The sequence below is a fragment of the Chroicocephalus ridibundus genome, chromosome 4 (genome assembly GCF_963924245.1).
Source record: "Chroicocephalus ridibundus chromosome 4, bChrRid1.1, whole genome shotgun sequence".
NCBI classification, from domain to species: Eukaryota; Metazoa; Chordata; class Aves; order Charadriiformes; family Laridae; genus Chroicocephalus; species Chroicocephalus ridibundus.
In genome coordinates this window covers 64,142,146-64,157,601 of record NC_086287.1, presented here as the reverse complement: position 1 = coordinate 64,157,601, position 15,456 = coordinate 64,142,146, and the positions used below count along the sequence as shown (strand labels likewise).

General features: G+C 56.8%; 2 pseudogenes; both read right to left on the bottom strand.

Annotated features, from left to right (window-relative positions):
- Positions 1–481: 481 nt before the first annotated feature.
- LOC134515134 (inositol 1,4,5-trisphosphate receptor-interacting protein-like 1) lies at positions 482–1,912 on the bottom strand (annotated as a pseudogene).
- Positions 1,913–8,018: 6,106 nt separating this feature from the next.
- LOC134514997 (inositol 1,4,5-trisphosphate receptor-interacting protein-like 1) lies at positions 8,019–9,556 on the bottom strand (annotated as a pseudogene).
- Positions 9,557–15,456: the final 5,900 nt, after the last annotated feature.

Genomic DNA, 15,456 nt, shown 5'->3' with positions numbered 1-15,456 from the left:
AGCCCCGCTCTGCCGTCGTGGCACTCGTCCCCCGTGCAAAGGGCTCCCCACTCGGCCCGCGTCATTCCCACCTCGCTGGGGTCACCCGAGGGCAATGCTGTGGCGCTCCCAGGGCTTGCTTTGTGTATGGCCCCCAAGGAAGCCACGTCAGGCTCCCTCCCTGCGGAGCCACACAGGCAATGTGCCCAGCTGTGGAGGGTGACAAATTATTCCCATTGCCCCAGTGCAGGAGCACAGGCCGGATGGGGAGCCGTAGCTAGAGAATCAGTGAAACCAGAGCCCACCACATCAGCACTCAGCCCCCTGTGCCCGCATTCTCCAAAAAACTGATGCGCACTCAGTCAGAGATGCAGCTTTTGTTCAAACACACTCTTTATTGTCAACTTTGCGCAAAGTAGAGCCCTAGAAGGAAGGGATGCTCTTCAAAGATGCACGGGCAGTCAAGGGGACACAAACACAGCTCTGTCCGGGAAGACCTCTTTCAGTCTCCACAGAAGACCAGTCTTGTGAGCCGACCTTGCACTTCCTCAAAGTCATGCAGTGCCTTGGCGTGGGCAGCTGGATCCTGCAGCAGGCACTGGAAGAGGTTGATTGGCTCAGCCGCTTGGAAGGCTGCGGGCAAGACGATGTCCTCAGGCATGTTCTCATTACCAAAGAAGAAGTGGTGCAGGCGTTTTTCCTCCAAGCAGCCGTGCAGGTACCACATGATATCCTGCAGCCGCATCAGGAATTCCCTCCTTCTCCAGCTTGACGGGGGTATGGTGTTCAGGAGGCGCATCACAACCGTTTTCAAGACATCAGAGGAAAAGCCTGTGCCCACCAGGCTACCAGCGCAGAGCTGCAGGCATTTGAGGTGGGAGGTGTCACGCGGGGCCTGCCTGGCCACATGCCTGAAGAACTTTGCCTCTGCCACATCATAGGTCTCTGCCCACGTGGTGCTTGGGGTGAAGGCGGCTTCTGCAGTCTGGCTGCTCAGGAAGATGTCCGAGTCGCCTCGCTGCACCCCAAACATCATCTCAATGAAGAGGGATCTCCCGGAGGCGTTTGTCAGCTGCAGCTTGCAGGAGCGGCTGGAAGGCAGCACCTTCATAGTGTAGAGACGCGACTGAGGCATCTCCCGCCAGGCTGACCTCACCAACTTCTGGAACCAGCGGGCAATCTTCTCGATATCTAGGTAGGAGCCGGTGCAGAGGATGCCTAGGAAGCTCAAAACCTGATTTCTGCCTAGCCCCTCCTCGGGTTGGTGGAGGAAGCACAGCACGTTCTCCATGCCTTGGTCCCTGGTGCAGGTGCACTCCAGCTCCACGCGGACGCAGTTCTTTGCCGGCATCTCCCCCGCAGCGCCCAGCTCCAGGTGGAAGCCCCCAGGGGGGCTTCATGGGCACAAGCAGGTGGTAGACAGCATCATGCCCAGCGGGACTCCAACCTTCAAAGGCGCTGCCCACCCCGATGGCTGGCTGCAGCGCCGGGAAGAAACTATTTGACAAGCGTTCTTGTAAGACAGTGAGGAGGTTGCTCGCCAGCTCTTCCACCACCTGTCTCCTGTAGGCCATGCTCTTCACTGACAATCGGATGCGCTTTGCATAATCCCTGACCAGACGCCCCTCTTCATCAGAATCTCCTCCTTCACACGCTTCCTCCTCCAGCTCTGTGCTGCTGCTGGAGCTCTCCTCTTCATGGCTGATCTCTGGCCGTTGGCTCCTTTTCCGGAGCCACCAGCAGAGCCTGAAGAGCAGGCCTGGGACTCCAGCAATCGCCCAGAACTGCCACTGCTGCAAGGCAGCAAAGACCAGGGCTTCCCAAAGCTGCTCCACTCATGCTCCTGCAGCAGCCGAGTCATCTCCAGGCTCAGCTGCTCCACACGCTGCTGCACGCGCTCATGCTTGCCATCATCCTGCTCATCGCCGACCATCGGCAGGAGCTGGAAGATGCTTAGCACAAGCAAGGCGAGGACCCTTATTGCAGCCATAGCCTGTAGGAGTAGGGAGAGAAGGGGTTCAGTGGGGCTGGGAGGGAGGGAGGGAGCTGGCGTCAGGGGGAATGGGGACGGGAGCCGCAGGGAGCTGGGGGCAGGTAGGGGAGGGGACGAGGCAGCGGGGAGGCAGCAAGGCCTGTGCCCATTGCCCCAGTGCAGGAGCACAGGCAGGATGGGGAGCCGTAGCTAGAGAATCGGTGAAACCAGAGCCCAGCACATCAGCACTCAGCCCCCTGTGCCCGCGTTCCCCAAAAAACTGATGCACACTCACTCAGCCTTTGTTCAAACACAACATTTATTGTCAACTTTGTACAAAGTAAACCTCCCAGAAGGAATGGACTCTCTCGAAGAGGCTGGGGCAGTCAATGAACAGGTAGAAACGCAGTCTCTGTCTCGAGCCTCCAAGCAATGACCTCTTTGGCTGCTTGGGGTCTGACTGCCCAGCGAGTGTATTTGCTGCGGAGAAAACGTGCAGTAGCATTTTCTCCATGTCCAACATGCTAAGTTCTGTGACACCAGCTCCTTGGGGACTGCCTGGGACGGGCAGATTCTTCACCCTGACTTCAGTCAACACACGGAGGCACATGAGCGGTGCCTCTCACCTGGGGAAGTCCAGGCCCCTGTGATATTGCCACCAGGGACGTGATGGTGTGGTGGGAAAGCGGGATGAAAGTCATCTTTGCAGCCACTGCTTTCATCACGGGCTGCTACGCTGAAAAGACCATCCAGAGGATGACGTTGCTCCTCTTGGTTTTCTCTTTCCTTTGTGTCTCCTGCAGCAGCCTCTCCAACCACCTCGTGCTCTCTCTTTGGCACTCTCTCTCTTCAGCCACCTCAAACTGTTGGTAATGACGACCTCGGCCTACTCCATGCTCACAAATGTGTCGCCTTTCTGCACCGCCAAGATCAGCTCAATGTAGAGGGATACATTGACGCTGTTGGTCAACTTGAACTTGCAGAAGCGTCTGGACGGCAACACCGTTAGCGTGCATGGGCCTAGCACAGGCATAAGAGTGCTGGCTGCTGTCATCATCTGCTGGAGCCAGAAGGCGGTTTTCTGCACGTCGAGGTATGCGTCGGTGCAGAGGGTTTGTAGGAGGCTGGCTTCCTGAACGGTCATCAGCTTGTCCTCAGAGTGGTGGAGGAAGCAGAGCATGTCCCCCAGCCACCGCTCCCTTCTGCACATGCACTCCAGTTTCACACGCAGGCGGGTGTTCCTTACCAACGTGTCCTTTTTGCTGCCCAGCTCAAGGTGGAAGGAGTGCCCAGGGGGTGGCTTCAGGGGCACAAGCAGGCGATAGACAAGGTCTCCTCCATCAGCACTCTGGCTATCTCGGAAGGTGCCCACGCCGACAACTGGCTGCACCCTTGGCATGAAGGCATTGCCAGAGAGGATTCGGCAGAAACAGAGAAGGTCGTTCACCACCTGTTCCACCACTACACATACACTCCCTTGCCTGTTTGTCAGGGGCCACAATGGGCACTCGTCCAGAAACCTAGAAATATGTAACGGCTCTTCTCCCTCTTCCTCCTCTTCCTCAGCGCTCCATTTCCGGAGCTCCCAGGAGAGCCCGAATATCAGGACCAGGACTCCAGCAACCGCCCAGATGTGCCACTGCTGCAAGGCAGCAAAGAGCACGGCTCTCCAGGGAAAGGCTAGCTGCTGGATCCTCTGCTCCCAGCTTCTCTGCTCCAGGTCATGTAGCAGCTGAATCAAGTGGCTCAGACGCTCCACACGCTGCTGCACACGCTTACGCGTGGCCTCGTCCAGCTCATCACCGACCATCGGCAGGAGCTGGAAGATGCTTAGCACAGGCAAGGCGAGGACCATTTTTGCAGCCATAGGCTGTAGGAATAGGGAGAGAAGGGGTTCAGTGGGGCTGGGAGGGAGGGAGCTGGTGGCGGGGGGAGCCAGGACAGGAGCCGCAGGGAGCTGGGGGCAGGTAGGGGAGGGGACGAGGCAGCGGGGAGGCAGCAAGGCCTGTGCCCAGCCCAGGGGCCAGTGGCTGGGCCCTCGATGCTGGGTGAGAACCCACCCCGCGGGGGCCGGCGTTTCTGCCCCGGCCCTGGTCCAGCCCAGCCTCACCCCGCCAGCCCACTCACCGCTAGCCCAGGCCGTACTGGGGCAGCGCTGCTGCTGGCGCCTTTTATAGCTGCCCCCCATTGTGACGCATCCCCTGTGGTGTCCCAGGCGACAGAGCGCATCACAGGCCGGCAGCCAGCCCTGCCCTTGGGCACCCCCCACCCCGGCTCAGCGGCAGCGTTTGATGGTCAATGCGACTGTGTTTCGACAAGATTCGATGGCGAGGTGCAATCGGTCATTTACTGCATGGAGGGCAGGGTCAGTCAGAACTGTGAGGGAGAGCCTCCCGTGGAATCAGGAGGTTCAGCGAGGACCCTCTTGCTTTCCAAACTCCTTCTCAGAGAGGAGTCCAGGGGCAGCTGGATCCAGTCCCAGCCCTGGTCAAGGGTTTATGTCAAAAGGACTGTATCTTCCCAATCAATCCTTTGTATCGCTTAGCTGAGATCTCAGAGTTTAGCGTGCTGTTAGTCACTTACCCAGGATCTGTTGTGTCAAGGAATCTCTGCATCTCGAGAAGTAATCTTGAGAGGCGTTGCTACTTAAGGGGAGATGCTGCCGTGCAGGAGAATCACAAAGGCCCTTGGGGGGTTGACTATTTATGGGGGTAAGATGGTTGCCCTGTAGCCCTATTTGCATATTGACCAGAGTACCAGCATTGCTTAAGTTGGTCCTTGGCTATTGTGTTTTTATCTGACTCCCCAAAACCACCTTGGAGCCCCGGATGCCACCATCATGACCAGATGCACCCATTGTGACCACCACAGGTGGTTATTGCTTGGGCAGGGTTATGGGCTATAAAGGTCATGATGGTGCCTGGCGGGGACCACACCATCACAGAAGCAGCCCCAAACCCTTAGCAAACATAAAAAGGGGCATTGTGGCCTGTGGATGCTTTACTTGCTCCTTGAGATCCCATCCTGAGTGATGGAATCGGCTGCCTTGGTGCTGGCCTCTGAGCTTGCGATGGTGGGTGTGCTCTCGGTGCCTTCATGACACTGATGGGTAGGTGGTGGTGCATATCCTGGTGGTGGGATGGGGCCTGTCAATAGCAGGACCTCTGTTCCAACTGTGCCACGGCGAGAGGACAGTGCTTCCAAGGAGCCATTTCCCAAGGGTGATGTTGGGGGTGCGGGTGGAGATTTCCCAACGAGCAACTCCCTCTTTGGGGGTTGCAGCTTCTCCGTGCTTCTCCAGCTTCTCCATGTCCAGCACGTTCTGTTCTGTGGCACCAACTCCCCAAGGAGTGTCTGGGATGGGCAGATGCTTTGCCTTGATCCTGGTGAACACGTGGAAACACCTCAGCGGTTCCTCTCACTTGGTCCCTGCCCAGCCAGAGCTGCCAGGGAGTTTCTTGGCCCTTGTCAAATCACCACCACAGTCATGACAGTGTGAAGGGAAAGCAGTGCAAAAATCATCTTTGCAGCTGCCACGGTCTTCACCGGCTGCTGTGCTGGGGAGACCATTGCGAGGAGCACGCTGCCGCTGTTGGCAGAGGGCTGCTGCGCGGGCATTTCCCTTTCCTTTCTGTGTCGCCCATTCTCCCCTCTTTTTCCCTGCAGTATGAGGTCAGGGGAATGCCATCAGCTCCCAAGAGATCCAGCTTCTCCAACATTGATCCACGATCACAGGAGCCAGCAGCTTTTTCTGTGATCCACAATCACAGAAGCTTGAGCAGCAGCTGTGCAGCCAGGCATTCACCTGTTCAATTTGCCTCCTCCTTCCTGAACCCCTTCCTCTGACTGGGAGGAGAGAGGAGAACACCACCTCTGCTCCTCGTCCTTTGAACATTGCTCCAAGGAACATACAGTCTCTTTGGATGGTTCTAAGTTGCCTCGTCACAGTGTCGTCAGACCCTACATCGTGTAGTAGGAGTGGGTGATAACCTGCAGGGTTCAGGTCTTGGCAGCCTCTCAGTGACGTCCCGAGTGTGAGCTCCTGGTGGGCAGCAAACTTCTCTGGAGAAATTGTCTGGACGGCAAAGAGCTGCTTCAGCGCCTCCCAGTAAGGAATCTCCAATTGCTAATACCTTGCGTGCTTTCCTAGTGGCACAGGTTCTAATGCGGGTGGGTGGCTCAACTCTGCCGGCTTGACTTTTCCTGAATCCTGTCCGTTACTCCCATGCCCTGAATTCCCCAATCCCGGACTATCATGTCTGCATCCTAGCCCCTCTACCACCTCTGTGAAACCCTCCCCTTGCCTGGCACCAGAGAGAAGGAGCTGTAGCCAGACCAAGCCCAGGGTCGTGCAGATCAAGACAGAAGCAGATGGATGGCGACGCCACAGAATCAGAGCTGCTTTGAAAATTGTAGTATGCGTGTGTTAAGTAGGGATTGGCCACATCATGTTGTACCTGAATGGTAGAGAGAGGTAGAAGAACCTCATGTAAAACCGCATTCAGGGTGCGCCAATTTGAACGGGACACCTCATGCGCATGAATAAAGCGTTACTCTTGAATTTCTGTACTTTGCATCCCAGCCTCTCTCCTGGCTTGGCACAGGCCAGTTGTGAAGGTTTCCAAACCCCTCCCATGGTTGGAAGGGGCCGCGGGGACAGCCAGCACCCCCCAACTGCCTCAGGACCTGCCGACCTGCCAGTCCCTCCCACACACAGCCCAAGGGTGTCAGGGGCACAGAAACGCCCTCAGACACCCCCCAGAGCTGTCTTGCAAGCCTGAGATCTCCTGGCGGCAGAGGGAACTGTGCAGAGACCCTTGTGAAGCAGTATGTCAAGGGCTGTGGCAGGCTTTCAGTGGCCGAACCCCGTCTGCAGGACATCTTGCCCCCAACGCGACTGAGTTCCAGCATGAAGCTTCACAGTGACAGCGCAGAGTGCTAGTTCGGGTGGCTCGTTGATCCAAGGCAGCTGTGAAGGTGTCCACTTCTCCAGAAGGCACATCAGCAGTGTACCACGGGCAGCGATGGCTTGGGCAGACACTCAGTGACTCGCTGCACCTCTGGCTACACCCTGGGGCGGTGCTTCTGAGAGGAGCTGGCATTTTGCTCTCAGATTGGGCTCGGAGGAGAAACTCCGAGCCCGGCGCCAGGAGAGACAGACAGCAGAGCTGGCCCCAACTAGGTCTGCTGTGATAAAAGGCAAGAGTTGGTTTTAAAACAGCACGGCCCTCGCAGAGCCCGGAAAAGCCACGTCCCTTGGGCTGATGGGCACCAGGCACCCGTTGGGCTTCTTTAGCACTCAGACACGGGCAGTTCTTTTGACGTGATAACTATCGAAGATCTTCCAAATCTTCTCCCATAGACCATCCTTGGATTTCCACTAGAGGTGTCCCAAAGACAGGGATGAGTGCAGCTCTCCTGCCGCCATGGCTGCTGCCAGGCCACTGCTTCTCAGAAACGTGGCACAGACTGCGCCAGTGCATGCCTGGAATTGGAGGCATCTCAAAAGCTTTCTTTAACCTTGCTGCACGTGTTAAGTCTCCTGTGTTCAAGTGGTGGGAACCCGAGCATGAGGTGACGAGAGGGTGTGGAGCATGAGTCTCATGCTGGTACAGGAGCCAGAGCCGCCAGAGCCCCGCTCTGCCGTCGTGGCACTCGTCCCCCGTGCAAAGGGCTCCCCACTCGGCCCGCGTCATTCCCACCTCGCTGGGGTCACCCGAGGGCAATGCTGTGGCGCTCCCAGGGCTTGCTTTGTGTATGGCCCCCAAGGAAGCCACGTCAGGCTCCCTCCCTGCGGAGCCACACAGGCAATGTGCCCAGCTGTGGAGGGTGACAAATTATTCCCATTGCCCCAGTGCAGGAGCACAGGCCGGATGGGGAGCCGTAGCTAGAGAATCAGTGAAACCAGAGCCCACCACATCAGCACTCAGCCCCCTGTGCCCGCATTCCCCAAAAAACTGATGCGCACTCAGTCAGAGATGCAGCTTTTGTTCAAACACACTCTTTATTGTCAACTTTGCGCAAAGTAGAGCCCTAGAAGGAAGGGATGCTCTTCAAAGATGCACGGGCAGTCAAGGGGACACAAACACAGCTCTGTCCGGGAAGACCTCTTTCAGTCTCCGCAGAAGACCAGTCTTGTGAGCCGACCTTGCACTTCCTCAAAGTCATGCAGTGCCTTGGCGTGGGCAGCTGGATCCTGCAGCAGGCACTGGAAGAGGTTGATTGGCTCAGCCGCTTGGAAGGCTGCGGGCAAGACGATGTCCTCAGGCATGTTCTCATTACCAAAGAAGAAGTGGTGCAGGCGTTTTTCCTCCAAGCAGCCGTGCAGGTACCACATGATATCCTGCAGCCGCATCAGGAATTCCCTCCTTCTCCAGCTTGACGGGGGTATGGTGTTCAGGAGGCGCATCACAACCGTTTTCAAGACATCAGAGGAAAAGCCTGTGCCCACCAGGCTACCAGCGCAGAGCTGCAGGCATTTGAGGTGGGAGGTGTCACGCGGGGCCTGCCTGGCCACATGCCTGAAGAACTTTGCCTCTGCCACATCATAGGTCTCTGCCCACGTGGTGCTTGGGGTGAAGGCGGCTTCTGCAGTCTGGCTGCTCAGGAAGATGTCCGAGTCGCCTCGCTGCACCCCAAACATCATCTCAATGAAGAGGGATCTCCCGGAGGCGTTTGTCAGCTGCAGCTTGCAGGAGCGGCTGGAAGGCAGCACCTTCATAGTGTAGAGACGCGACTGAGGCATCTCCCGCCAGGCTGACCTCACCAACTTCTGGAACCAGCGGGCAATCTTCTCGATATCTAGGTAGGAGCCGGTGCAGAGGATGCCTAGGAAGCTCAAAACCTGATTTCTGCCTAGCCCCTCCTCGGGTTGGTGGAGGAAGCACAGCACGTTCTCCATGCCTTGGTCCCTGGTGCAGGTGCACTCCAGCTCCACGCGGACGCAGTTCTTTGCCGGCATCTCCCCCGCAGCGCCCAGCTCCAGGTGGAAGGTGTGCCCCCGGGGGGGCTTCATGGGCACAAGCAGGCGGTAGACAGCATCATGCCCAGCGGGACTCCAACCTTCAAAGGCGCTGCCCACCCCGATGGCTGGCTGCAGCGCCGGGAAGAAACTATTTGACAAGCGTTCTTGTAAGACAGTGAGGAGGTCGCTCGCCAGCTCTTCCACCACCTGTCTCCTGTAGGCCATGCTCTTCACTGACAATCGGATGCTCTTTGCATAATCCCTGACCAGACGCCCCTCTTCATCAGAATCTCCTCCTTCACACGCTTCCTCCTGCAGCTCTGTGCTGCTGCTGGAGCTCTCCTCTTCATGGCTGATCTCTGGCCGTTGGCTCCTTTTCCGGAGCCACCAGCAGAGCCTGAAGAGCAGGCCTGGGACTCCAGCAATCGCCCAGAACTGCCACTGCTGCAAGGCAGCAAAGACCAGGGCTTCCCAAAGCTGCTCCACTCATGCTCCTGCAGCAGCCGAGTCATCTCCAGGCTCAGCTGCTCCACACGCTGCTGCACGCGCTCATGCTTGCCATCATCCTGCTCATCGCCGACCATCGGCAGGAGCTGGAAGATGCTTAGCACAAGCAAGGCGAGGACCCTTATTGCAGCCATAGCCTGTAGGAATAGGGAGAGAAGGGGTTCAGTGGGGCTGGGAGGGAGGGAGGGAGCTGGCGTCAGGGGGAATGGGGACGGGAGCCGCAGGGAGCTGGGGGCAGGTAGGGGAGGGGACGAGGCAGCGGGGAGGCAGCAAGGCCTGTGCCCATTGCCCCAGTGCAGGAGCACAGGCAGGATGGGGAGCCGTAGCTAGAGAATCGGTGAAACCAGAGCCCAGCACATCAGCACTCAGCCCCCTGTGCCCGCGTTCCCCAAAAAACTGATGCACACTCACTCAGCCTTTGTTCAAACACAACATTTATTGTCAACTTTGTACAAAGTAAACCTCCCAGAAGGAATGGACTCTCTCGAAGAGGCTGGGGCAGTCAATGAACAGGTAGAAACGCAGTCTCTGTCTCGAGCCTCCAAGCAATGACCTCTTTGGCTGCTTGGGGTCTGACTGCCCAGCGAGTGTATTTGCTGCGGAGAAAACGTGCAGTAGCATTTTCTCCATGTCCAACATGCTAAGTTCTGTGACACCAGCTCCTTGGGGACTGCCTGGGACGGGCAGATTCTTCACCCTGACTTCAGTCAACACACGGAGGCACATGAGCGGTGCCTCTCACCTGGGGAAGTCCAGGCCCCTGTGATATTGCCACCAGGGACGTGATGGTGTGGTGGGAAAGCGGGATGAAAGTCATCTTTGCAGCCACTGCTTTCATCACGGGCTGCTACGCTGAAAAGACCATCCAGAGGATGACGTTGCTCCTCTTGGTTTTCTCTTTCCTTTGTGTCTCCTGCAGCAGCCTCTCCAACCACCTCGTGCTCTCTCTTTGGCACTCTCTCTCTTCAGCCACCTCAAACTGTTGGTAATGACGACCTCGGCCTACTCCATGCTCACAAATGTGTCGCCTTTCTGCACCGCCAAGATCAGCTCAATGTAGAGGGATACATTGACGCTGTTGGTCAACTTGAACTTGCAGAAGCGTCTGGACGGCAACACCGTTAGCGTGCATGGGCCTAGCACAGGCATAAGAGTGCTGGCTGCTGTCATCATCTGCTGGAGCCAGAAGGCGGTTTTCTGCACGTCGAGGTATGCGTCGGTGCAGAGGGTTTGTAGGAGGCTGGCTTCCTGAACGGTCATCAGCTTGTCCTCAGAGTGGTGGAGGAAGCAGAGCATGTCCCCCAGCCACCGCTCCCTTCTGCACATGCACTCCAGTTTCACACGCAGGCGGGTGTTCCTTACCAACGTGTCCTTTTTGCTGCCCAGCTCAAGGTGGAAGGAGTGCCCAGGGGGTGGCTTCAGGGGCACAAGCAGGCGATAGACAAGGTCTCCTCCATCAGCACTCTGGCTATCTCGGAAGGTGCCCACGCCGACAACTGGCTGCACCCTTGGCATGAAGGCATTGCCAGAGAGGATTCGGCAGAAACAGAGAAGGTCGTTCACCACCTGTTCCACCACTACACATACACTCCCTTGCCTGTTTGTCAGGGGCCACAATGGGCACTCGTCCAGAAACCTAGAAATATGTAACGGCTCTTCTCCCTCTTCCTCCTCTTCCTCAGCGCTCCATTTCCGGAGCTCCCAGGAGAGCCCGAATATCAGGACCAGGACTCCAGCAACCGCCCAGATGTGCCACTGCTGCAAGGCAGCAAAGAGCACGGCTCTCCAGGGAAAGGCTAGCTGCTGGATCCTCTGCTCCCAGCTTCTCTGCTCCAGGTCATGTAGCAGCTGAATCAAGTGGCTCAGACGCTCCACACGCTGCTGCACACGCTTACGCGTGGCCTCGTCCAGCTCATCACCGACCATCGGCAGGAGCTGGAAGATGCTTAGCACAGGCAAGGCGAGGACCATTTTTGCAGCCATAGGCTGTAGGAATAGGGAGAGAAGGGGTTCAGTGGGGCTGGGAGGGAGGGAGCTGGTGGCGGGGGGAGCCAGGACAGGAGCCGCAGGGAGCTGGGGGCAGGTAGGGGAGGGGACGAGGCAGCGGGGAGGCAGCAAGGCCTGTGCCCAGCCCAGGGGCCAGTGGCTGGGCCCTCGATGCTGGGTGAGAACCCACCCCGCGGGGGCCGGCGTTTCTGCCCCGGCCCTGGTCCAGCCCAGCCTCCCCCCGCCAGCCCACTCACCGCTAGCCCAGGCCGTACTGGGGCAGCGCTGCTGCTGGCGCCTTTTATAGCTGCCCCCCATTGTGACGCATCCCCTGTGGTGTCCCAGGCGACAGAGCGCATCACAGGCCGGCAGCCAGCCCTGCCCTTGGGCACCCCCCACCCCGGCTCAGCGGCAGCGTTTGATGGTCAATGCGACTGTGTTTCGACAAGATTCGATGGCGAGGTGCAATCGGTCATTTACTGCATGGAGGGCAGGGTCAGTCAGAACTGTGAGGGAGAGCCTCCCGTGGAATCAGGAGGTTCAGAGAGGACCCTCTTGCTTTCCAAACTCCTTCTCAGAGAGGAGTCCAGGGGCAGCTGGATCCAGTCCCAGCCCTGGTCAAGGGTTTATGTCAAAAGGACTGTATCTTCCCAATCAATCCTTTGTATCGCTTAGCTGAGATCTCAGAGTTTAGCGTGCTGTTAGTCACTTACCCAGGATCTGTTGTGTCAAGGAATCTCTGCATCTCGAGAAGTAATCTTGAGAGGCGTTGCTACTTAAGGGGAGATGCTGCCGTGCAGGAGAATCACAAAGGCTCTTGGGGGGTTGACTATTTATGGGGGTAAGATGGTTGCCCTGTAGCCCTATTTGCATATTGACCACTGTGCCAGCATTGCTTAAGTTGGTCCTTGGCTATTGTGTTTTTATCTGACTCCCCAAAACCACCTTGGAGCCCCGGATGCCACCATCATGACCAGATGCACCCATTGTGACCACCACAGGTGGTTATTGCTTGGGCAGGGTTATGGGCTATAAAGGTCATGATGGTGCCTGGCAGGGACCACACCATCACAGAAGCAGCCCCAAACCCTTAGCAAACATAAAAAGGGGCATTGTGGCCTGTGGATGCTTTACTTGCTCCTTGAGATCCCATCCTGAGTGGTGGAATCGGCTGCCTTGGTGCTGGCCTCTGAGCTTGCGATGGTGGGTGTGCTCTCGGTGCCTTCATGACACTGATGGGTGGGTGGTGGTGTATATGCTGGTGGTGGGATGGGGCCTGTCCATGGCAGGATTTCTGTTCCGGCTGTGCCACAGCGAGAGGACACAGCTTCCAAGGAGCCATTTCCCAAGGGTGATGCTGGGGGTGGGGGTGGAGATTTCCCCGTGGGCAACTCCCACTGCTGATACAGCACCAACTTCTGCATGTCCAGCACATTCCATTCTGTGGCACCAAGCCCCTGAGGAGTGTCTGGGACGGGCAGATGCTCCACCCGGACCCCAGTGAACACATGGAGGCACCTCAGCGGTGCCTCTCGCTTAGTCCCTGCCCTGCCAGAGCTGCCAGGGGAGCTTCTCGGCCCATGTCAAATGGCCAACTTGGTCTGCTACACGCCACCTGACCAGGACGACAGAGCAGATGAGGCCCTCCATAGACGGATAGGAGCGGCATTGCATTCACAGACCCTGGTCCTCATGGGGGACTTCAACCATCCTGATATCTGTTGGAAGGACAACACAGCGGGGCACAAGAAATCCAGAATATGTTGATGACAACCTTCTTCTTCAAATGGTAGAGGAGCCAACAAGGAGGGGAACTACGCTGGACCTTGTCCCGAGTGTCAAGCTCAAGGGTAGCCTCGGCTGCAGTGATCATGAAATGGTGGAATTCAAGATCCTTTGGGCAGTGAGGAGAGCATGCAGCAAGCTCACTACCCTGGACTTCAAGGGAGCAGACTTTGGCCTCTTGAGGGACCTGCTTGGCAGGGTAACATGGGAAAAAGTACTGGAGGGAAGAGGGGCCCAAGAGAGCTGGTTAGTATTCAAGGATCACCTCCTCCGAGCTCAGGAGCGTTGTATCCCAGGAATGAAGAAGTCAGGGAAAAATGCCAGGAGGCCTGCGTGGATTAACAAAGAGCTCCTGGACAAGCTCAAAAGCAAAAAGGAGGCCTACAGAGGGTGGACGCAAGGATGGGTTGTCTGGATGGAGTATAGAGAAACTGTCCGAGCGACCAGGAACCAGATTAGGGAAACTAAAGCCCAGATAGAATGAAATCTGGCTAGGGGCATCAAGGATAACAAGAAAAACTTCTATAAGTACGTCAGGGGTAAAGGCAAGACTAGGGAAGACGTGGGCCCTCTCAGGAAGGAGACAGGTGACCTGGTCACCCAGGATATGGAGAAGGCTGAGGTGCTGAATGAGCTTTTCGCCTCAGTCTTCACCAGCATGGGCTCCAGTCACACCACCCAAGTTGCAGGATGCAAAGGCACAGTCTATGAGAATGAAGAACCGCCCACTGTAGGAGAAGATCAGGTTCGGGACCATCTGAGGAACCTGAAGGTGCATAAGTCCATGGTACCGGAGGAAATCCATCCATGGGTCCTGAGGGAGCTGGCAGATGAAGTCGCCAAGTCGCTTTCCACTATATTTGAAAAGTCGTGGCAGTCTGGTGAAGTTCCCGCTGATTGGAAAAGAAGAAACATAAGCCGCATTTTCAAAAAGGGGAACAACAGACCGGTCACTCTCACCTCTGTGCCTGGCAAGATCATGGAGCAGATCCTCCTGGAAACTCTGCTAAGGCACATGGAAAATAAGGAGGTGGTTGGTGACAGCCAACAGGGCTTCACCAAAGGCAAATTGTGCCTGACAAATTTGGTGGCCTTCTATGATGCTGCCACAGCATTGGTAGATAAGGGGAGAGCAACCGACGTCATCTACCTGGAATTATGCAAAGTGTTTGACACTGTCCCGCATGACATCCTGGTCTGTAAATTGGAAAAGCGTGGATTTGATGGATGGACCGCTCGGTGGATAAGGAACTGGCTAGATGGCCGCACTCAAAGGGTTGCAGTCAAGGGCTCAATGTCCACATGGAAGCTGGTGACGAGTGGCATTCCTCAGGGGTCAGTACTGGGACCAGTGCTGTTTAACATCTTTGTTGGTGACATGGACAGTGGGACTGAGTGCACCCTCAGCAAGTTTGCAGATGACACCAAGCTGTGTGGCACGGTTGACATGCTGGAGGGAAGGGATGCCATCCAGAGGGACATGGACAGGCTGGAGAGGTGGGCCTGTGTGAACCTCATGAAATTCAACCAGGCCAAGTGCAAGGTCCTGCACCTGGGTCATGGCAATCCCAGGCACAAATACAGGCTGGGCGGAGAATGGCTTGAGAGCTGCCCTGAGGAGAAGGACTTGGGGGTGCTGGTGGACAAGAAGCTCAACATGAGCAGGCAACGCGCACTTACAGCCCAGAAAGCCAACTGTATCCTGGGCCGCATCAAAAGAACTGTTGCCAGCAGGTCGAGGGAGGTGATTCTGCCCCTCTACTCTGCTCTGGTGAGACCCCACCTGGAGTACTGCATCCAGCTCTGGAGTCCTCAACACAAGAAGGACATGGACCTGTTGGAACAGGTCCAGCGGACGGCCACGAAGATGATCAAAGGGCTGGAGCACCTATGCTATGAGGACAGGCTGAGAGAGTTGGGGTTTTTCAACCTGGAGAAGTAAAGGCTCCGAGGAGACCTTATAGCAGCCTTCCAGTACCTAAAGGGGGCCTACAGGAAGGATGGGGAGGGACTCTTTATCAGGAAGTGTTATGACAGGACATGGGGCAGCGGCCTGAAATTGAAAGAGGGCAGATTTAGATTCGATATCAGGAAGAAATTCTTTTTCTGTGTGGGTGGTGAGGCACTGGAACAGGTTGCCCAGGGAAGCTGTGGATGCCCCATCCCTGGAGGTGTTCAAGGCCAGGCTGGATGAGGCTTTGAGCAACCCAATCTGCAGGAAGGTGTTCCTGCCCATGGCACGGGGTTTGGACGCAGATGATCT